The sequence below is a fragment of the Aquarana catesbeiana genome, linkage group LG04 (assembly GCF_042186555.1).
Source record: "Aquarana catesbeiana isolate 2022-GZ linkage group LG04, ASM4218655v1, whole genome shotgun sequence".
Classification (NCBI taxonomy): Eukaryota; Metazoa; Chordata; class Amphibia; order Anura; family Ranidae; genus Aquarana; species Aquarana catesbeiana.
This window is the reverse complement of record NC_133327.1, coordinates 537707622-537732280: the sequence shown is the minus strand read 5'-3', so window position 1 is coordinate 537732280 and position 24659 is coordinate 537707622. Positions and strand designations below refer to the sequence as shown.

At 44.5% G+C, this 24659-nt stretch overlaps 1 long non-coding RNA gene across 1 annotated transcript; it reads right to left on the bottom strand.

Annotated features, from left to right (window-relative positions):
- Positions 1-16017: 16017 nt before the first annotated feature.
- On the bottom strand, positions 16018-23502 carry LOC141141569 (uncharacterized). Its single transcript, XR_012244135.1, has 2 exons — positions 23436-23502; positions 16018-17113 (listed from the first exon to the last, which is right to left on the bottom strand). It is a non-coding gene; the product is annotated as an uncharacterized lncRNA (long non-coding RNA).
- Positions 23503-24659: the final 1157 nt, after the last annotated feature.

The following is a 24659-nucleotide window of genomic DNA, read 5'->3' as shown; positions in this document are numbered from 1 at the left end:
TATTTGCAACATATGTCTCAAGCGTATCTCGCGTGGCCAAAACATCTCCCGCTTGGGTACCACATGCTTGACCAGACATATGTTGACCTCTCCTTGCTCCTCATCAGCTGGGATCTCCAACCCCTCTATACCTTCAGTCTTCTCTGAGACCTGCACTGAGAGGAATGAAGGTGTAGAATTAGGTGTAAAGTATAAGTGCTATGGTCCTTCGCGCTTAAGTGAGATAAAAGTGAATGTGGTGGCAATCACAAAGTGAATAAGATAAAAACGAACTTGGGATAAGCGATTCTTATGATGATATCTAAAATGACTGCAGCGAAATCAACAAGTGTACACATGGCACTCAGAAAGTAAATAAAGTCCCCAGTTGAAGTCACGAGCGGTGACGTAATGCGTAGGGCGTGGCAGAGAGCTGACTATACCGGAAGTCACGTAAGGAGGCGCCTTGGACGCCGCTCCTTCCTGTTTTATGCTATATTGAATTGTTTTTATGTAAGAGACCATCTGTTTTTATAACTTAATAAATATATTTTCGAAATACTACACCATCAGTGGCCTCCTCTCTCCTCCCCCTCCTTCCACCGGGCTGTCATAGCCTAGGTGGCAAAACTCCCAGTTTATCTTTATAGGTGCCTGATAGTAAGCAGAGGGGAACGCATCCATCATCTGATCTAATCGTCATCACATAGAAAGACATACAGTGATGCCTGTTTTTTTTCCTGCTCTGAGGTGAGAGTTTAGAGAGCCTAGTTGAGCCGCCAGTGGTTTTATGAAGAGTTTCATCACTATTACCAGCATTTTTCATATGAACTTTCTACTGTCATTTTTGATATGAACTTTCTACTGTCACTTTTATGAACTTTATTTATTGGAAGTATCCCTTACCACGCTGTTTGCAGCTTTGCACACTTGCTGCACAGGTTTTGCACATTTATGTGATTTTATTTTATTTTTTGACATTTATTTTTTGACATTTATTGTTTTGCTTTTTTGACACATGAATGTTTAGCACAGTTTTTGCATTTTTGCACATTTATGCGATCTGGTTTTGATATTTACTGTGATGTGCTACTAAGACACATGATTTTCTAGCACAGTCTTTTGCACTTTATCTTTTATTGATGCACTTTATTTAGGATGTGTCATCCCGCATATTCACATTCATTTATTCATGATTAGCGTTAGGTGTGATCACCATTTCTATGATAGATTTTATGCGCGAAATCCCTTTACCTTTATGTAGAATTAGGTGTGTCACAGCCAAGTACTTGCGGGCAATCTGCTATCGGTACACCGACGTCAGATTGTACCAGGCAAATTTCCCTGCCCCAGCTGCTGCACCGCCGAAAGAAGTTCACTCCCAGCCATTCACATGCCCAGCGGTTGAATGCTAGCTTGGCAAAATTGGTAGCACTTCAACTGCTACCTTTTCAGTTGGTAGACTCTGCCCCCTTCCATCAGTTTGTGGAATGTGCGGTTCCTCAGTGGCAGGTTCCCAAACGCCAATTTTTCTCACGGAAGGCGATTCCGGACTCTACCGGCAATGTCGCTGGACAAGGCGGTCAGCGGTAAGGTGCATAATACCGCTGACTCATGGTCCAGCAGGCATGGACAGGGACTTTAACTAAGTTTCACGGTGCATTGGGTGACTCTGCTGGCAGCTGGGAAGGATGCAGGACAAGGTGCAGTAGTGTTGGAGGTTGTTCCGCCACCACGCCTCCAAAATGCCACTACTGGTGATTCTGGCACACCTCTCTCCTCCACCCCCTCCTCTTCTTCTTCCTCCATGGCCTCTTCCTGTGCTTTGTCCTCGGAACCAGCGGTGCTCCGTATGCGTTCAAGGGGCTACGCAAGTACGCAGGTCAAAAGATGCCATGCGGTGCTTGAGCTGGTGTGCTTGGGGGACAGGAGCCACACTGGGGCAGAGATTCTGTCAGCTCTGCAGGGGCAGGTTCAGAGGTGGTTGACGCCACGCCAACTTAAGCCAGGAATGGTGGTTTGCGAAATGGCACCAACCTCCTCTCCGCCCTCCGACAGGGACAACTGACCCATGTGCCCTGTTTGGCTCACGTCCTTAACTTGGTGGTGCAGCGGTTCTTGGGCAGGTACCCGGGCTTACAGGATGTCCTCAGGCAGGCCAGGAAAGTCTGTGTGCATTTCCGCCGGTTATATAATGCCAGTGCTCGGCTGGCAGACCTTCAAAAGGAATTTAACCTGCCCAAGAACCGCCTAATCTGTGACATGCCCACCAGGTGGAACTCAACCTTGGCCATGCTGCAGCGGCTACACATGCAGCAGAGGGCCATCAATGAGTACCTGTGCGACTATGGCACCAGGACGGGGTCAGGGGAGCTTGTTTTTTTCCCCACGCCAGTGGGTCATGATCAGGGATGCATGCACTGTCCTGTCACCATTTGAGGAGGCCACGAGGATGGTGAGCAGTGACAGTGCATGCATCAGTGACACTGTCCCCCTTGTCCACCTGTTGGAGCACACACTGCGTGGAATAATGAACAGGGCACTTGAGGCAGAACAGAGGCAGGAAGAGGAGGACTTCCTTAGCTCTCAAGGCCCCCTTTATCCAGACAGTGTTCCTGCGTGCCCGCCGATCACACAGGAAGAGGACGAGGAGAAGGAGGAGTGTGTCAGCATGAAGGTGGAGCCTGGCACTCAGCATCAGCAGCAGTCTTTAAGGGATCATTTACAGTCCCAAGAAACCCATGGACTTGTACGTGGCTGGGAGGAGGTGGCTGCGGATCATGTCGTCCTTAGTGACCCAGAGGACTCCGGACCGAATGCCTCAGCAAACCTACGCTGCATGGCCACACTGATCCTGCAAAGGCTGCGGAAGGATCATCGTATTCGTGGTATCCAGGAGAGGGATCGTTACTGGCTGGCAACCCTCCTTGAAGGTTGCAGACCTTATCTTGCCGTCGCAGAGGGAGCAGAGGATGAAACATCTTCGGGAGGCCTTGCAGAAAGGTCTCTGCAATGCGTTCCCAGAGACTGGGAGGTTACAAACTCATGTTCCTGGACAACGTGTTGCCGAGGCTTCGGTCAGTCAAAGAAGGAGCGATGGAAAAGGTGGCCGTCTGACCGATGCGTTCAGACAATTTTTTAGTCCACAGCCCCAAGGTATGATCGGTTCCAGCAACCATCGCCAGCGTCTGTTTTACATGGTGCAGGAATACCTAGGGGCAAGATCTGACTTGGACACCTTTCCCACCGAAAATCCTCTGGGTTACTGGGTCTTGAGGATGGATCACTGGCCAGAGCTTGCACAGTATGCAATTGAGCTACTGGCCTGTCCTGCATCCAGCGTTCTTTCAGAACGCACATTCAGTGCTGCTGGAGGCTTTGTAACCGATCACAGGGTGTGCCTGTCCACCGACTCGGTCGATCGACTGACCTTCATAAAAATGAATCAGTCTTGGATCACAACCAGATACCAAGCACCTGATGCTGATGTAACCGAATACATTTTTTTGAAATGTCAGATCCCTTCAAGACTGCCTATGCTGATGCTGAGTGACTATCCTGTTATGCTGAGTGACTATACTCTTCCTCCTCAATGATCATGCTGATAGCTTGTAAGAATATTTTTGTTTCTGGGCACCACCACCAGTGGCTAAGGCCCAATTTTTCAGCCCCTGTTTAACAGGGACGTGTAATTACAATTTTTGATGCAATTCTTTGCAGCAGGGCTCGTTCCTGAGCTCCAACTAAAGTATTTATGAGGGGTTGCAGTGTTGTGGCACCGCCACCAGTGCCTAAGGCCCAATTTTTCAGCCCCTGTTTAACAGGGGAGTGTAATTACAATTTTTGATGCAATTCTTTGCAGAAGGGCTCATTCCTGCGCTCCAACTAGAGTATCTGTGAGGGGTTGCAGTGTTGTGGCACCAGCACCAGTGCCTAAGGCCCAATTTTTCTGTCCCTGTTCAACAATTCTTGATCTAATATTTCACAGGAGGGCCCGTTCCAGCGCCCACCAAGAGTAACTGTGAGGACTTACAGTGTTGTGGCACCAGCACCACCACCACCACCAAAGGCCCAATTGTTCTGCCCCTGTTCAACAGGTGCATGTAATTACAATTCTTGATCCAATATTTCACAGCAGGGCCCGTTCCAGTGCCCACCAAGAAATAACTGTAAGGACTTACAGTCTTGTGGCACCAGCACCACCATCATCACCAAAGGCCCTATATTTCTGCCCCTGTTCAACAGGAGCATGTAATTACAATTCTTGATCTAATATTTCACAGCAGGGCCCTGTGAGGGCTTACAGTGTTGTGGCAACACCAACACCTAAGGCCACAATTTCTGCAGAGTATATAGGGCAGGCCCCTACTTTCAAACATCCAACTTACAAACGACTCCTACTTGCAAACAGAAGGAGACAACAGATGAAATCTACCCCTAGGAAGGGAAATTCTCTCCTGTAAGAGTTAATATGGGAAAAACATTTCTCCTTTCCACTGATGCTTTATCACCAATCCTTGTTTCACTAAAAACCCCACATTTTCTAAAAACATTTGTCATTGGGACAGAAAATGAGGTGAAATCTTCTGAAGGGGAGCACAGACAGCAAAACAAATGTCTCAGGGGTGATAACCCTTCCCTATGTTTTCCAAAAAGCTTAAAAATAGATTTTTTGGCTGGAGCTACACTTTAAAAATGTACCAGTTCAAAATTACAAACAGATTCTAGTTAACAACAACCATACAGTCCCTGTCTTGTTTGTACCACCTGTATACTGCTTTTCAGAGTAAATAGGGCCTGGGGGCCCCACGCCTTTCCTTTTTTTAATTTGGGTGCAGGGTTCCCCTTAATATCCATACAAGACCCAACTGGTAATGGATGGGGGGGGGGGGGGGTACCCATGCCGTTTGTCTCACTGATTCTCATCCATATTGTCGGGACCCGACATTACATTAAAGCCGCAAGCAGTTTTAAATGACTTTTATTCCTTTAAAAATTGTCATTTTGTGCAGGGACTGTTCTAAGTACGGGAAACATGCGCCACTTTACAGGCATACTATATACACCCCCAGGTACGATATTTAAAGGAATATTTCACTTTTTTTTTCACTTTAGGCATCATTAAAATCACTGCTCCCGAAAAAACGGCCGTTTTTAAAACTTTTTTTTGCATTGATACATGTCCCCTGGGCAGGACCCGGGTCCCCAAACCCTTTTTAGGACAATACCATGCAAATTAGCCTTTAAAATTAGCACTTTTGATTTTGAAGTTTGAGTCCCATAGACTTCAATGGGTTTCTAACGTTTGTGCAAATTTTCGGTCCGTTCGCAGGTTCTGGTGCGAGCCGAACCGGGGGGGGTGTTCGGGTCATCCCTACCCTTCAGACACCTATACTACTAGGAATGTACACATTGCAACTACTCTGTAATCTTGGCCCTGGTGCCTGGGTCCCCAAAACTTAGGTACTTAGCAACTCTGCCAGCAACTTCCACCTCTTTCTTATCTAAGCTAATGTTGAGGCACTACATACTTTGCTAATGTGTGCAGTGGGTGTTTGGTTTGGACATCTAAACACTCGACATGTATACACATTTGAAGCAAGATTTCAAGAATACTTACTTGCGCAAACAAGAGGCTCCCGAATACTTTCTTATTCTTCTGGTACAACAAGTTTAGCCCATGGGACTTTGAATGAGTTGATCATAGAGGTCATAACAAGAAGATGGAAAAAATTAAGAATTTATTGCAATTCCAAAAACATCATCATAAAGGAGCGTGAACATAAAAACATCATGATCCCCAATGATGACAACGGAGAATGTTCCAACCGGGATCTGAAGGAGCAGCCAACCAGAGGCACTGTGGAGGGCGAACATGGCGAGGAAGTAGGGTGAGAAGAAATGTGTCCCTTGATATGCCCCATTAGCCATATATGTCATAACAACTGTAACAGAAATGTGTCAGGGCTGGGCTCAGCCCTTCCTTTTCTGAGCTGGCTGCTCAGCTGTCGGCTAATTGCTAGCTCCCATCTCTCTCCACAGTTACTCAGCTGTTGTTGATATCCTGCTCGTCAGTCCTGTCTACTTAAGCCGTCCAGTCCAGAGGAGCTCTGCCTTCGCCTTGGTCAACATCACAAGAAACTTCTGTGTTCCTGTTTGAATACTGGCTTTGCTGACATCCCTTCTGGCTCTGGATCCTGCTTGCTGTTCCACCACTTTGATCCCTGGCTTGGCTGACTATCCATTTTGGTTACTGAACTTTGGCTATGTTTTTACTATGTTTGTTCTTTTTACTTTTATTATTTAACAAGTGTGATTTAACTGTTCTTCTGTCTCGGTATGATTTCATGGTTTCTGACAGTAGGCGAAGGCCATGAATTCAGAAGATGCAGTCAATCCACTTGTTGGTAATATTTTTTCCAGATTGGATGAACTGGATCACCACATGGATCAGTTCGCCATGTTGTTACAAATGCTCCTGAATCGCACGCCTCACCTGGAATCTCCCACTGTGGCCACCTGGATACAACCAATGTTGCAGGCTGACCCTGCTGCTGCTCCAGTCTCTGTGCGGGCACCCGCCTCGAGTATTACCTCTATAAAAGGTATGTCTGGTTTCACTCCCCTTCCCCAGCAATTTGGGGGTGATCCAGTCCAATGCAGAGGGTTTCTTAACCAGGTTGAGATATACTTTGAGATGCTGCCCCAGGCGTTTCCCACGGACAGAAGCAAAGTAGGTTTCGTGATTTCTTTGCTTTCTGAGAGAGCCTTGGCCTGGGCAAACCCTCTATGAGAGACGCAAAAATCTGTTGTCTTGAGTTACCCTGAGTTTGTGGCTTTGTTTAAAAGGGTATTTGACGTTCCGGCATGCTCCTCTTCTGCTGCCAAGTGCTTCATGTCCATCGAACAGAGTACGAGAACTGTTGCAGACTACGCCATTGAATTCTGTACCCGGGCAGCAGAGGTTGCGTGGCACAATGAGGCCCTCATGGTTGCTTTTTCTCATGGTCTCTTGGATACCATCAAGGATGAGATAGCAGCCCAGGATATACCCACTGAGCTGGAGAAGTTGATCACGTTTGGCATCCTCATTGACTCCAGACTCAGAGAAAGACTCTCTTTTAAGACGCTCTTTCAGAAGCCTCCTGCACATTTGTCTCCGAGGTTTGCAGTCCCATGCCTCCCTCACCTCTACCTCACCTCCTGGTACAGAGTCGGGTAGTGAAGGTGAACCCATGCACTTGTGCACTTGAGTTTCACGTGTCTCTCTCCAGGTAAGAGAACCTTTAGGAGGAGGGAGAGATTGTGCCTTTATTGTGGCCAGGCAGGTCACTTTTTGAAGTCTTGTCCTACCCATCCAGGAATTTATTAATGATGTCCTCCGAGATTTGTTGCGGGTATGTGTGGTGGTTTATCTCGATGATATCCTCTCCAAGTCCCTGGAGAGCCACCACACAGATGTCTGTCATGTGCTTCAGAAACTAAGAGAGAACAAGCTCTATTGTAAACTGGAGAAGTGCGAGTTCCATCAGGAACAGGTTAAATTCCTGTCATTTTCACTGCTGTTTTTTTCGATGGACCCAGAGAAACTTTCGGCAGTCCTACAGTGGTCCCGACCCATGGGTTTAAGTCCTCTGCAGTGTTTCCTGGGCTTTGCCAACTATTATCGGAAGTTTATTCGTAACTTCTCGTCTCTGGTCAAGCCCCTGACTGATATGACCAGAAAGGATGGTAACCCACAGAGTTGGTCTCAGGAGTCCATTAAGGCCTTTAAGAGTCTCAAGGCTGCCTTTGTTTCTGCTCCTATGTTGGCACATCCTGATCCTACGTTACCTTTAATCCTTGAGGTTGATGCTACTGAGACTGGTAATGGCGCCCTTCTGTCTCAAGGTTCTACCTCTGAGAGCGCTATGCATCCTTGTGGCTGCTTTTCCAAGAAATTGTTGCCTGCGGAGTGCAATTACGATGTTGGCGATCATTTCAGCTCTGAAAGAATGGAGACATCTCCTCGAAGGTACCACTGTGCCGGTTCTCATTCTTACTTGACAATAAGAATCTCACATTCTTGTCTGAGGCTAAACGCCTCTCTCCCAGAAGGGCGCAATGGGCTCTTTTCAAGTTTCAATTACATTGTCTCATGCTTACCCGGTATTAAGAATGTAACGGCTGATGCCTTGTCACGACAATTTTCCTCCACTTCCAAGTTGGAGTCGGTTCTGGTTCCTGTGATTCCTCCTGATCGTATTCTGGGTACGGTTCGCACAAGTCTCACTTCTCCTTTGGGTGACAAAATTCTTGCTGCTCAGGTCCATGCTCCTCCTGAGAAACCTTGTGACCGTTGCTTTGTCCCAGAGAGTCTCCGTACTGCCGTGCTCCAGACTTACCATTCTCCCAAGGCAGCTGGCCACTCTGGGAAGAATCAACTCATTTGGTCCATTTCCCAACAATTCTGGTGGCCTAGTCTACGTGCTGATGTAACTGCCTTCATAGCTGCCTGTTCCATATGTGCTCAGAGTAAGACTCCACGACACCTTCCAGTGGGCCTCCTACAACCCATACCCAATGGAGAGAGGCCCTGGACCCACCTGTCTATGGATTTCATTGTGGAGTTACCCAACTCCAAAGGCAACACCGTTATCCTTTTTTTTGTTGACCGGTTCTCAAAGATGTGTCATTATATTCCACTTAAGAAGTTGCATACTCCTCTAAGGAACTGGCTTCCATTTTTGCTCAGGAGATCTTTCGCTTACATGGGCTTCCCAAGGTGATTGTTTCGGACAGGGGTAGTCAGTTTGTGTCCCGTTTCTGGCAAGCTTTTTGTGCACAGTTGGGAATTCGACTTGCTTTTATCTCTGCATATCACCCGCAGTCTAATGGGGCCGCAGAACGGGCCAATCAGTCCTTGGAGCAATTCCTATGTTGCTATATTTCTGACCATCATAACAACTGGTCAGACCTATTAACATGGGCAGAGTTTGCTCACAACAGTGCCTTGAATTGTGCTTTCCACTTGTCTCCATTTATGGCGAATTATGGTTTCCAACCTTCCATGTTGCCTGACTCATTTGTTCTGCAGAGTATTCCTGCATTAGAGGAGCATCTCTGTGGTCTTCATTCCACTTGGGCACAAGTCCAGGAGGCTTTGCATCATGCTAATAATAGGTACAGACTCCATGCTGACCACAGACACCTGCCTGCGCCTTCCTACCAGGTTGGGGACAGGGTCTGGCTGTCATCTCGCAATCTCCGACTTCGCGTTCCCTCACAAAAGTTCGCACCTCGGTTTATGGGCCTTTCCGTATTCTTTGCAGGATTAACCCAGTGGCTTACGCATTAGACCTTGCTTGTAATATGCATATTTCAAATGTATTTCATGTCTCCTTATTAAAACCTTTGGTCTGCAACCACTTTACCACCTCGGTGCCACGTCCTCACCCTGTACAGATTGAGAACCATGAAGAGTATTAAGTACAGTCCATTGTTGACTCCTGTAGGTTCCATGGGCGCATACAGTACCTGGTGCATTGGAAAGGGTACGGTCCAGGGGAACGCTCTTGGGTCTCATCCTCAGACGTACATGCCCCTGTCCTCCTCCGTGATTTCCATAGACGTTTTCCCCTCAAGCCTGGTGATCCTCCGAGGGGGAGGGGTCGTTGAGGAAGGGGTACTGTCAGGGCTGGGCTCAGCCCTTCCTTTTCTGAGCTGGCCGCTCAGCTGTCAGCTAATTGCCAGCTCCCATCTCTCCACAGTTACTCAGCTGTTGTCGATATCCTGCTGGTCAGTCCTGCCTACTTAAGCCGTCCAGTCCAGAGGAGCTCTGCCTTCACCTTGGTCAACATCACAAGACACTTCTCCTGCGTTCCTGTTTAAAGACTAGCTTTTCTGACATCCGTTCTGGCTCCTGATCCTGCCTGCTGTTCCACCACTTTGATTCCTGACTTCTGGCTTGGCTGACTATCCGTTCCGGTTACTGAACTTTGGCTATATTTTGACTACGTTTGTTCTTTTTACTTTTATTATTAAACAAGTGTGATTTAACTGTACTTCTGTCTCGGTCTGATTTCATGGTTTCTGACCCCCTGATGAAGTCACGTGGCTGACGTAATGCGCAGGGAGTGGCCGGAAGTGGATGTTACTTGATACTGGAAGTGACCTGAGAACAGTGTATTAATGCCACACTGTTGCAATTTTGCGCTTAACCCCTTCCCGCTGACCGTATGCATATGTGCGTACTCGGCTTTCGGGGGTTATACCGGGATGATGCCCGCAGCTGCAGGCATCATCCCGGTACCGTTGTTTCGAGCGGGTGATTGGCTACCCGTATACAACAACCGATGCGGCTAAAGCCGCTCGGCTGTTATACCGGAGGAGCCTCCCGCCGCTCTTACCGGCCCTCCCGTGCGATCGGGAGGCCCGGTGTCCAATCGGCTGCCTCCGGCGGCTGTGGGCGGGCTGGAACGAAGCTGTGGGCGGCTTCGTTCCAGCCTTCTCAATGTAAACGCAGAAGCGACGTCATGCCGTCACAACGTCACTTCCCGTTTACTCGGCTGCCAATGGCCCCGAATTAAAAAAAATACACAGTATTCAGAATCGCCGTTTTCGGCGATCTGAATACTTTGAAGTGCAGAGGAGGGATCGGGGGTCTTTTAGACCCCCGATCCCTCCATAAAGAGTACCTGTCACCACCTATTACTGTCACAAGGGATGTTTACATTCCTTGTGACAGCAATAAAAGTTAAAAAAAAACATTTTTTTAAAAACACAATTTATAAGTCTAAAAATAAATAAAATAAATTAAAAAAAAATTTTTTTTAAAGAGCCCCCCGTCCCCAGAAAACGCATATGGAAGTCGCGCCCGCATATGTAAACGGTGTTCAAATCACACATGTGAGGTATCGCCGCGATCGTCAGAGCGAGAGCAATAATTCTAGCCCTAGACCTCCTCTGTAACTCTAACCTGGTAACCGTAAAAAAAATTTAAAGCGTCACCTATGGAAATTCATAGCTACCATAGTTTGTCGCCATTCCACGAGTGCGTGCAATTATAAAGCGTGACATGTTTGGTATCTATTTACTCGGCGTAACATCATCTTTCACATTATACAAAAAAACTGGGGTAACTTTACTGTTTGGATTTTTTTTAAATTCATGGAAGTGTCCCTTTTCCAAAAATTTGCGTTTAAAACACCGCTGCACAAATACCGTGTGATATAAAATATTACAACAATCTCCATTTTATTCTCTAGATTCTCTGCTAAAAAATATATATATAATGTTTGGGGGTTCTAAGTAATTTTCTAGCAAAAAATATGGATTTTTACTTGTAAACACCAAGTTTCAAACATAGGCTTAGTCATGAAAGGGTTAAACCTTGTTCTTTATGTAAGGGTCAAATTTGTTTTCAATAAATTGGTTTAATATGTTGACATACTACACAATCCAAAGTTTCTTTTCTTCCCCTCCCCTTTTGTGAATTCAACATCACGGAAGTGTATAGATCCGCATACAGAATATCTGCACGGGCATAATCTATACTGGGATTACTTACATGCTGATGTTCTAAGGATTAGAGGTGAGAGTTCTGTGAGCTCACTTGTGGATTACATATATTTCATCTCTTTTTCAATTAGTTTTGAGGGTAACCTGGTTTATTTATAAGAACAGTATTTCGAGACAATCACCATTCAGCTAGTTGCCTGATTAGAAGAGGAATAATACATCACTATATGGACTTCTCCATCAACTCTAACCATTGTTAATGTCCCAGATCACTTTTTGATTTATTATTTATTTAATATTTATCTATGACCATTTATTTAACACTCATATTTTTATATTATTTATGTTTTATTCAGCACGGTTTCACTGTTGCGCAAGATCATTATTTATATCTCTATCTTATGTGTGTTGTGGACACTATTAGATTTTGCTGCAGACAGTATTTAGCACATTTTATTGCACTATATTGCACTTTATTTTCCACCTCACCATTATGGTGGATACTTATGTTTATTGATTATATTATTTATTTATTTACCTACACATTTTTGAACTTGTTATAGTAGCGCAAAGGCTTTTTTCTATTTATATGTATATTAATATCCATATAATGAGGTCCATGGAAATATGGGCGTGGATGCAAACAGGGGAGGAAAGAGTGTGAAAATTGTGAAAGAAGAAATAGAAAAGAAAGGAAAAAGAAAAGATGTGTCCCTTGGTGTACCCCATTCTCCACATATAACATGACAACTGTACCAAAAAATGAATATGTATTTAAGTCTATTGTTAGGTACCATAATAATGGTCTGGAGGTGTAAGTATATACAGAGTATCCATGTTATATACTAAGGTAAACAAGAGTATAGACATATATGTATACACATAAAGAAGGAATCAGTCTTTGGGACAAATTCACCATAATGTAAGTATGGGATGCCTTACATAGGCCCTCTGCTTCTTTTCTAACCTTAACCATCATTGAATGTTATATCTTATTGATATTTATTTTTTAGATACCTTGCACATGCATCAATTTATGAGGAAGCGAGCAGAACTTGCAAAACACGTTGAGTATATAGATGTATATGTATATTATTTATTTTCAGCATTGTACCAAACATGTTTATGGTTGTAAACTAAATGCTTTGTGATGTTTTTATGCTCATGCTCATTTATGATGATGTTTTTGGAATTTCAATAAATTCTTAATTTATGCCATCTACTTGTTATGACCTCTATGATCAACTCATTCAAAGTCCCAAGGGCTAAACTTGTTGTACTATATATAATTAGGGATGGAGTTGTGTCATATAAAGAGGCAATATCCAAACCGCTCTCTTTTTCTTTTTCTTACTCTTCTGGGCCGCTTTGGCACTCAATGTGACTCGCGTCAGGGGATTTGACGTCCACAATGGCAATGTCTGTGCTGGGTTCAGGAGTCAGATCCCATGGCTCCAAACAAACATCCTGGGTGAGCTCACCACACTCACTTTCCTCTAAAAAGAAACAATACACCATTCATTAAGCCACCCCAAGTCCCATATGTTTCTAGCATCCATTTTGCTACATTAGTTGACCAACCTTGCACTTGATCTGATGTCAATGTTTGCTCCTGACTAGTGGACTCCACCATGCTGCAATCTGGTTTTTGTTCTGTGAAAAATGCATAGAAAAGGGAAGGTGATGGGGAAGGGCAAAAACTTGACAAGTGCCAATATTGAAAAAGCACTGCAGTTTCGTGTTTGTACTTTTGACTTTTGTGTGATGGACTTGTGTACTGACCATACGAAAATCAAACAACAGACTGCTGTCCGCCAACAATTTACTGGCCTGCCATTAGGCCAACAGTCTGTCAGCAGACAATCCCCTGCAAAGAAATGTTGGATGGCAGACTGGTAAATTTTTGGCAGGCAACGGTCTGTTGTCAGATTTTCGTACGGTCAGTACACAAATCCGTCACACAGAAAGCGAAAGTACAAACATGCATGCTCAGAATCAATGCTCGCCAAACACGAAATTAGCAGAAGGGGCTCAAAGGGTGGCACTAAAGAGTTTAAATTCCTCGTAATACGTCACTACATTCGTGTTTTTTGCACGACAGTTGTGTACCATTTGTATGCAAGACAAGATCCTGGCACACGCCCTTTTGACAAAAATCAAACGCTTGGTTGGCCAACAATTGTACAGTGTGTACGAGGCTTAAAAGGTTTTCTTCTAAGATTGCCCTGTATTTGGCTCCATTAATCTTCCCATCAACTCTGACCAGCTTCCCTGTCCCTGCTGAAGAAAAGCATCCTGGAAATTACCATGTTTCACAGTGGGGATGGTGTGTTCGGGGTGATGTGCAGTGTTAGTTTTCCGCCACACATAGCCTTTTGCTTTTAGGCCAAAAAGTTCAATTTTGGTCTCATCTGACCAGAGCATCTTCTTCCACATGTTTGCTGTGACTCCCACATGGCTTCTCGCAAACATGACTTCTTATGTCTTTCTTTCAACAATGGCTTTCTTCTTGCCCCTCTTCCATAAAGGCCAGATTTGTGCAGTGCATGACTAATAGTTGTCCTGTGGACAGATTCTCCCACCTGAGCTGTGGATCTCTGCAGCTCCTCCAGAGTTACCATGGGCCTCTTGGCTGCTTCTGTGATTAATGCTCTCCTTGCCCGGCCTATCAGTTTAGGTTGACGGCCATGTCTTTGTAGGTTTGCAGTTGTGACATTTTCCATTTTCGGATGGTGGATTGAACAGTGCTCTGTGAGATGTTCAAAGCTTGGAATATTTTTTTTATAACCTAACCCTGCTTTAAACTTCTCCACAACTTTATCCCTGATCTGTATGGTGTGTCCCTTGGCCTCTATGATGCTGTTTGTTTACTAAGGTTTTCTAACAAACCTCTGAGGGCTTCACGGAACAGCTGTATTTATACTTAGATTAAATTACACACAGGTGGACTCTATTTACTAATTAAGTGACTTCTAAAGGCAATTGGTTCCATTAGATTTTAGTTAGCGGTATAAGAGCAAAGGGGGCTGAATACAAATGCACGCCACACTTTTTGGATACTTGTAAAAAATTTTGAAAACCATTTATCATTTTTCTTCCACTTCACAATTATGTGCCATTTTGTGTTGGTCTATCACATAAAATCCCAATAAAATACATTTATGCTTTTGGTTGTAACATGACAAAATGTGGAAAAGGGTATGAATACTTTTTCAAGGCTAGCCAAAATAGCTTTGGCTATCCTTCTCCTTTAACCACTTAAGGACCACCCACTGCATATATACTGCGACAGGGCGGCTCTATTGCGCAAAATGATGTATCTGTATGTCGTTTCATGCAATAGATAGTGTGAGCTTGCGAGCACACCCACTGCACGGAGGAGGAGCCGATGCTCATGCTCGCCAGACCCGATGTCCGGCAACCACCTGCGATCGCTTCACAGAGAGGCAGAATGGGGATCTGCCTATGTAAACAAGACAGATCCCCATTCTGACAGGACAACATGGAGATCTGCTGTTCCTAGTTATTAGGAACAGCAATCTCTGTGTTGTTCCTGTCAGCACTTCCCCCACAAAGTAAGAAAACACCAACAGGGAACACATTTAGCACTTTGATCGCCCCTGATGTTAACCCCTTTCCTGCCAGTGTCATTTATACAGTAAACAGTGCTTTTTTTTCGCACTGATCACTGTATTGGTGTCACAGGTCCCCAAAAAGTGTCACTTAGGGTCAGATTTGTCCGCCGCAATGTCGCAGTACCGCTAAAAATAGCAGATAGCCGCCATTACTAGTAAAAAAAAAAAAATTTCAATTAAAAGTCCATAAATCTATCCTGTAGTTTGTAGACGATATAACTTTTGCGCAAACCAATCAATATACGCTTATTGGGATTTGTTTTACCAAAAATGTGTAAAAGAATGCATATTGATGAAGACATTTTTTTTGTTTTTTTTGTTTTTTTTTTTTGGATAATATAGTAGAAAGTTAAAAATATATATTTTTTCAAAATTGACGGTCTTTTTTTGTTTATATCGCAAAAAATAAAAACCGCAGAGGTGATCAAATACCACTAAAAGAAAGCTCTATTTGTGAGGGAAAGAAAGGACATACATTTTATTTGGGTACAGCATCGTACGCCAGCACAATTGTCAGTTAAATTAACGCAGTGCCCTATCGCAAAATATGGCCTGGTCATTAAGGGGGTAATTCCTTCTGGGGCTGAAGAGGTTAATATAATATATATATGTGCTCATTAGCCAAAATACTTATTGAGCAATAATGAATTCCCTACCATGGCCTCTCCATTTTTGTTGATTTGCTAGGCCCAGCATAGTACACATATACTTTAAAGAATAATAGCAGCACCATTATCAGTTCATATAATTAATCACTAGTATACAGTGCTCCATTTAAATAATAAATACACTAGCTCAATCCAATGCTAAAGGAACTGCCCCAACCAAAATATGCAGGTCTATGATTTTTCTTTACAGAAGCCTTTGATACAAAACACTGTACATTCGACATACATACAACAGGTAAAAAAAATGTACTGTTTATTACCTTACAGAATTTTTGAAATACCAGGACTTTACTCTCAACAAATGTTGCATGTGTTGCCACAAGGAAAAATTTCATATCACCAAAGCCATTTTCCTTTCCAAGGTTACAAGACCAAAAATGGACTTAATTCTTAGCCCAGATTCACATTGGAGCGATTTGACATGTACTGCACGCCAAATGATAGATATTACCAGCAGATGGAACCTTTTCTGACAGTATCAGCTCAAAAGTCTGTTTCTGTAATGCTGACAGAACTAAATTCAAGTCCCAGGGGTTCAGGGGTGACCTAACCAGAGGATTAAGCTGCGTTACCCCCTGAATAAAGCTACAAACCAGAGAATACAAAGCAAGTGGTCGCTGAAATAATACCAATAAGGCCGAGGCCTTACCTTTGATAGTACTCAAGGCCAGCTTCATTTCTAACCCCATTTGCAGAAAGTCAAGGATTCTACCTATGACATACTTCCTGGGATGCCAACCTCTGGATTCACACCAGGAGACATATGCCTTCCAGACTCTATAATATATGATTCTAGAGGCCGGCTTCCTTGCATTAACCAAGGTAGATACCACTGAACCTGATAGCCCCTGCTTCGTCAGAATGTGGGTCTCAATAGCCAATCCGTTAAATTTAGCGTTTGTAAGGTAGGATGGAATACCGGACCTTGCGAGAAGGTCTGGACATGGTGGTAGGGTCAATGGGTCCCCTACCGTCATCTTTATGATCTCGGCATACCAAGATCTCCTGGGCCACACTGGGGCCACAAGAATCACCGACTTCCCTTCCTGCTTGATTCTGCAAAGAAGTCATGGAAGCAGCAGAACAGGAGGGAATGCATAAGTCAGTGAAAAATGATTCCACGGGAATACCAAGGCATCTGGTCTGCAAGCTAGCGGATCTTTTGTTCTTGACACAAAGTTGTCGAGCTCTTTGTTGAACCTGGATGCAAACAGATCTACATCCGGAATCCCCCATCTTTGACATATTGTCAGGAAGATATCGGGTGAAGAGACCATTCTCCTAGGAACAACTGCTGGCGACTCAAGTAGTCCGTCTGCCAATTCTCTATTCCTGGAATGAAAAAAAAAAAAAAAAAAAAAAAAAAAGGTAGAATAAATCAGCGCATATATGCATAAAATTAAAAAGCAGCCGTACACCAGGGTCAACACACTCAAATCCCTTAGGTGAAATATACAAAATAAGGTGCAGCGCTCAAATAAAACAAAAAAATCAAAAAAAAAAAAAAATCAATCAAAAAAAATCCTTCACAAACACGTATAGAACAGTCTTGTTGTCATAATAATCGAATGTCCAAAGATAAAGTGAGTCTCCTTCACACGTGACAGCATGCCAAAAAATAGTGAATAATGAATGGTGCCCAACACCGGTGAACGAAATGGCCTCTCACCTATTATACAGGTTAAAAAAGCGTTCCCAGAAGGGGTCAATCAGCAGGAGCTCCAAATTCAGATGCTAATCCATCAGGAATCATACTGAGGATATCATTCTCAAGGGCTCTCGGGTGAAGGCTGTAGGCGGGGGTGGCTCACACATAGCATATATAATGCAAAGAAGAAGGAACAAGAATAGTGCTCTCTGTATACTCCAATTTATTAATAAAAGTAATTAAAAACAGACTTACAAAGGTGGCACTTCACAAGTGCAAGATGTACACAGCATAAAGTTCCGTATCGAGACGGAATGGAGCATGCGCGGTAGCAACGGGTGACGTCACGTCGTTACGTTTCTGGACGCGTTGCGTCCCAGTGGGCGGGGACTTCTTCAGCAGATGACGTGACGACGAGACTACGTGGGCACCCGCGCTATAAGGAGGTGAGTTGCTATGGCGACAATAAACGCTTCCGAACAGAGGGAATACCGGAAGTGTCCCCTGGTATTACAAACGGGAAAACGGAAACCACTCCGTACAAGCTAACCGCTATGATTCACCTAAAAGGTCATTAACAATGAAAATAAAATAAAACGAGGCAATCATATGAATACCCGATATAGTATTTTTGATAAAAAATATATATATGAAAGCCACAATAAAAAATATTCAAATTAACCATTTACAAAATAATAATACCTAATTGAAAAAATGTCAGAACGAAAAATTCCGTCAAACCGCTGTTACCGACTGCTCCAAAATAATTAACATACAGAATATAAAATTTATAAAAAATTTATAAAATTTATCGGTCAGAGATAAAACAATTTGTATCGAACTCTATATTTAACCCTTCGGGGCACATTACTCTTGTCTCATATATCCAATAGGATTCTCTTTTACTTAATTGTCTTATGAAATTGCCCCCTCGCCAATGTTTGTTGACCCTCTCAATGCCCCAAAACTTCAGACCCCTCGGATTCTGTTCATGAAAGGCCTTGAAATGTCTAGACACGTTATGGGTCTTGAGGCCTTTTTTGATGTTGTTGACATGTTCAGCCAGTCTAACGTGTAAAGGTCTTGAGGTTCTGCCCACATACTGGAGTCCACAACTGCACTCCAGCATGTAGACAACTCCAACCGTATCGCATGTGATCAATTGTTTGATCTCATACTCTCGGTTGGTAGCTGAGGCCAGGAATTTTTTTCTCTTTTTGATATTCCCTTTGGCATGTTTGCAAGGTACACACCGACCGCAGGCATAGAAACCCCCTAAAAAGGAAAAAAGCCTGTCAGATGTGGGTATAGGCGGATCAATTTATTTACAAAAAAGCCCCCACACTAAGGGACCGGTTGGCCCCTGGAGTTTTAGATCCGCCTATACCCACATCTGACAGGCTTTTTTCCTTTTTAGGGGGTTTCTATGCCTGCGGTCGGTGTGTACCTTGCAAACATGCCAAAGGGAATATCAAAAAGAGAAAAAAATTCCTGGCCTCAGCTACCAACCGAGAGTATGAGATCAAACAATTGATCACATGCGATACGGTTGGAGTTGTCTACATGCTGGAGTGCAGTTGTGGACTCCAGTATGTGGGCAGAACCTCAAGACCTTTACACGTTAGACTGGCTGAACATGTCAACAACATCAAAAAAGGCCTCAAGACCCATAACGTGTCTAGACATTTCAAGGCCTTTCATGAACAGAATCCGAGGGGTCTGAAGTTTTGGGGCATTGAGAGGGTCAACAAACATTGGCGAGGGGGCAATTTCATAAGACAATTAAGTAAAAGAGAATCCTATTGGATATATGAGACAAGAGTAATGTGCCCCGAAGGGTTAAATATAGAGTTCGATACAAATTGTTTTATCTCTGACCGATAAATTTTATAAATTTTTTATAAATTTTATATTCTGTATGTTAATTATTTTGGAGCAGTCGGTAACAGCGGTTTGACGGAATTTTTCGTTCTGACATTTTTTCAATTAGGTATTATTATTTTGTAAATGGTTAATTTGAATATTTTTTATTGTGGCTTTCATATATATATTTTTTATCAAAAATACTATATCGGGTATTCATATGATTGCCTCGTTTTATTTTATTTTCATTGTTAATGACCTTTTAGGTGAATCATAGCGGTTAGCTTGTACGGAGTGGTTTCCGTTTTCCCGTTTGTAATACCAGGGGACACTTCCGGTATTCCCTCTGTTGTGAAGCGTTTATTGTCGCCATAGCAACTCACCTCCTTATAGCGCGGGTGCCCACGTAGTCTCGTCGTCACGTCATCTGCTGAAGAAGTCCCCGCCCACTGGGACGCAACGCGTCCAGAAACGTAACGACGTGACGTCACCCGTTGCTACCGCGCATGCTCCATTCCGTCTCGATACGGAACTTTATGCTGTGTACATCTTGCACTTGTGAAGTGCCACCTTTGTAAGTCTGTTTTTAATTACTTTTATTAATAAATTGGAGTATACAGAGAGCACTATTCTTGTTCCTTCTTCTTTGCATTATATATGCTATGTGTGAGCCACCCCCGCCTACAGCCTTCACCCGAGAGCCCTTGAGAATGATATCCTCAGTATGATTCCTGATGGATTAGCATCTGAATTTGGAGCTCCTGCTGATTGACCCCTTCTGGGAACGCTTTTTTAACCTGTATAATAGGTGAGAGGCCATTTCGTTCACCGGTGTTGGGCACCATTCATTATTCACTATTTTTTGGCATGCTGTCACGTGTGAAGGAGACTCACTTTATCTTTGGACATTCGATTATTATGACAACAGGACTGTTCTATACGTGTTTGTGAAGGATTTTTTTTGATTCCTGGAATGAAGACTGCCGACAGGCAAGGTACATTGTTTTCTGCCCAAGTTAGGATATGATTCACCTCTCTCTGGGCGACTTCTTGTGCCCCCTTGGTGATTGATATAGGCCACTGCTGTGGCATTGTCGGATTGGATCCGGACAGGACAATTCCGTAATCTGAACGTCCAGGCCCTCAGGGCCAAGCGCGCTTCCCGAATCTCTAGAATATTGATGGGCAAAGTCATTTCTGACCTGGACCATTTCCCTTGGACAGTCGCCTCTTCCAGGCAAAAGGCTGGCATCTGTTGTTACCACCTTCCAGGTAACTGGTAGGAAGGATTTTCCTTTCTGCAGATTCTTGGTTATCAACCACCAACTGAGGCTCTGGTGCACCTTTGGAGACAAGCACATTGGGAAATCTAGAGCTTGGACCTTCTTGTTCCAAGCCGATAGGATACTGTTTTGCAGCAGTCTCGAATGAAACTGAGCATAAGGAACGGCCTTGAATGAAGCCACCATCTTTCCCAGCAACCTTGTGCAAAGTCGAATAGAAGGATTCTTCTTTGCCTTGACTACCTGAATCAGCTCCCTTATGGCACTGATCTTCGCCTGGGGTAAGAATATCCTCTCCTGGGCTGTATCTATGATCAGAACCAAGTATTCCAATCTCCTTGATGGTTTTAAGGAAGATTTCTCTAGGTTGAGAATCCAACCTAGGTATTCCAAGTAGTTGACTGTGGTGACCATACTTTGGTCTAAGCGGGCTACCGACTGGTCTATCAAGAGCAGATCATCTAGGTACGCTAAAATCGTTATACCTTGAGCCCTTAATCTGGCTAGAGGAGGGGCCAGAACTTTTGTAATACTCGAGGAGCAGTAGCTAGTCTGAAAGGCAGGGCTACAAACTGAAAATGAAGATTTTCTATCTCGAACCGTAAATATCATAGATATACAAGATCCTTGTAGGATAGAGACTACTGATCGGAGTGACAACATGCGAAAAGAGCGGATATTCAAAAAATGGTTTTGATTTTTGAGACCTAGAATGGGTCTGACATCTCCATTTGCTTTGGGTACCGTGAAAAGGTTTGAATAAAACCCCAATCCCTGCTCTTACATGGGGACCACCGATATCACCTTTTGAGACAAAAGATGGTCCAATGCTTGAAAGAGAGACTTCTTTTTCTCTGGATCCCTGGGAATATTTGATCTGAGAAAACGAGGAGATGGGGACTCTCGGAACTCTTGTTTGTACCCTAGAGTAATTGAGGAAGCCACCTATTTGTCTTGACACTCTTCCTGCCAGACCCTTGAGAACCGCAGAAGTCTCACCCCCACTCGAGCGAGTGGGGGCGCCCCTTCATAAGGAGGCTTTAGTATTTTGTTTTGTAGATTTCCTTCTCCAGGACTTCTTTTGTTCCTGGGGTTGACCCTGAGGTTTTTCTCTTGAATTTGATGGTGGAGGCCGTCGAGACTGCCTGGAGGCCGATGCTCCTGGCACTGGAGAAGCAGCTCGTTTAAATGAAATACGCTTACTCCTTTTCCTAACTGGCAAAGGGGGACTTTTCCCATTAGAAACTCTTTGGATGTACTTATCTAGATCATCCCCATTTTCACAGCGAAAAGGAAAACTAGCCAGAAGCTTTTTGCAGGTGGCTTCGGCTGACCAATTTTTCAACCAAAGTATTCTATGCATATGCACCAGCCCCAGCGTAAGGCATGAGGCCTGGAGAATAGCATCTCTCATAGGGTTTATTGCAAAACATAACGCCCCTGGTAGCTCGGCCAAATCTTGAGCCTGCTGAACAGGAATAATCTTGAGCACCTGTTTAAACTGCTCTCTCAAGGATTGACATACACCAATTGCTGCCAGTGCAGGCTGAGTTACTGAACCTGCCAGAGAAAAAGTGTTCTTTAATAGGAATTCCGACTTCTTATCCATTGGTTCCCTAAGCATTTGAGCATTGTCAAACTTTTATTCACAGAGGATATAACAGCGTCAATTGCTGGTATCTCCCATTTTTTATTAAACTTTTCCTTCATAGGATGAAGTGTTGAAAACTTTTTAGGAGGATAAAAATGCTTATCTGGGTGATCCCACTCAGAATACATAAGCTTTTCCAGCAATGAATGGACAGCAAAGGCATGTGCAGCTTGGGGAGGCTTTAGCGAACCCAAACAAGAAGTAAGTTTATCAACCAACTCAGTTAAGGGTAGCATAAATGTGGAGCGGACCAATTAAGTAAGAGATTGTACCATCAATCTTTCAGATTGTGAACCTGATCCTTCTGCATTTGACCCCTCAGAAGAGGAGTCATCAACCTCTTCCCGGTCCCCTGAGAAAAATTCATCATCTCCCGCCCCCTGTTCCTTAGTTCTAGGGTCCTGGGTAACAGAAGGGGACCTATCGCGCTTAGTCCCACTCTAGGACCCACTGGGATGCGATTAAAACCGCTAACCTCTGCTCCTATCCTAATATGGTTGAGGAAAAAATTTCTTCAGTAACATAGACAGGGGCTGCAGTGTTGGAAACAGTTGCACCACCTGATGTCCCTGGTGGCTCGCTCTGACCAGCCACTTCAGATCTCTCAGGGGAGGATGCCATTTTAGAGATGATTTTAGGCTTTTTTGATCTTGAAGGGGTAGCTCTTGAGCCCTTTTTTGGGGTGTTTTTACCCCACCTTCTGACCATAGCCCGATGCACAAATGCAGGGGTACTACCAGAAAAAATCGCATTCACTGCTTGAGCAATAGTCCAGCAACTGCCGCTGCTATTAACACTCAGCCTGATGCTTTTAGTAAATGTGCCAAGGGAATGCCTGTGTCACCAACCTCTTACATGCCCTTTTTGCTCTTGTGTCCCTTTGACAGCTGTAGCGAGCAAATAATGGAGTTTTTAAAACCTACTCCTGCGCTGGGTGTTGCCCCCCTCTGTCACATCGCCCCCCCTCTTTTCAAAAAGAGCGTTTCCCTGCGCGGCCTCGGGCCTCCGATACAACTGGATCAGGTTGTGTGTGTGTGTGTGTGTGTGTGGGGGGGGGGGGGGGGGGGTGGCGAGGAGAAGGTCCAGTAATCCAACCACCGTGCTGGGGCGGTAAAAAACAGAGCAGCATCGCTGGCCGTTCTGGCCTCCCCCTCTCCTTTTTCCAGGTGGGGGGTGTTGTTGTAAGAAAATCCCCACCCCCAACCTTACCAGAGTTCTGGGGCTGCTTGCCGGAGGAATCTGCAGCTTCTACTGAGACAGCGTGACACAGCGTAAGAAAGCATGACAAGGTATGTGCTCTATACCGCCCCCAGTGGTGACTTTTAGGCATTACTACATTTACTTCTTAAAGGAGACAATTCATAAGAAACTTAAAAAATTCCTTAGAAATCTCCACTTACCTTTCCCCTGCAGGGTTTTCTGTGGTGAAACCAACAGACCCAATCTTCACCTCTCACAGTGGGCTCCATTTAAAAAACCTTCAGGAACTGGGGCCCTTTTTATCGGGGGATCCGCACTCCTGGACCCGTAAAACACCTCGCCAGAAAAAACTTAAGGCTGAAAAAAACAAAAGTATTGGATCCCGGGGTCTAGCTCTCTAGAAAGAGAAGCGTTTCGGGCTAAACCTCGTTTCTTCCGACACGAGGCCTGGGTACCATTCAATTCAGCCTAAAAAGACACTTTGAATGGATCTGGCTGCATAGCTAGTCCCAGCAAGGATTGCTCCAGTGGAGCTCAGCATAGCACCTCTTTACTTGTGACCAACACCTAAGACACTGGCGAAAAAACTGAGGTACTCCCAGTAGTGGGAGGGGTTATATAGGGAGTGGACTTCCTGTCTTAGGGTGTGCCAATGTCCATCACCTGAAGGTGGCCTATAACCCACATAGTAATTACTATGGCTCTGTGTCCCGTGATATATGATTAAGAAAATGAAGGGTCCATTCGGGTCTGCCTGAAAAACTGACAGGCAGACCCAATCAGTCTGCCCATGTGAAAGGAGCCTTAGCAGTAATCACTGAAATTTGAGCCATCTATGGACAGTCTTAAAGGGGTTGTAAAGGTAAAAATTTTTTCACCTTAATGCATTCTATGCATTAAGGTGAAAAAACTTTTGACAGTACCGCCGCCCCCAGCCCCCCCGTTTTACTTACCTGACGCCTCGAATCTTCGCTGCTCGTCCTCGTCATCTTCATTGCAGCTCAGCCTGGTCGCTGATTGGCTGCAGTGGATGGATTGAAAGCAGCGCAGCCATTGGCTCGCGCTGCTGTCAATCACATCCGATGACGCGGCGCGCCGGGGGGCGGGGCCGAGTGATACAGCGAGCGGCTATAGCCGCCGGCTGTATCACGGGAGCGCGCCCGCAAGCACTCACCACCGTGCGAGGGAGCTCGCATTAAGGTGGTAAATGCTTGCGGGGAGGAGCTGAAACAG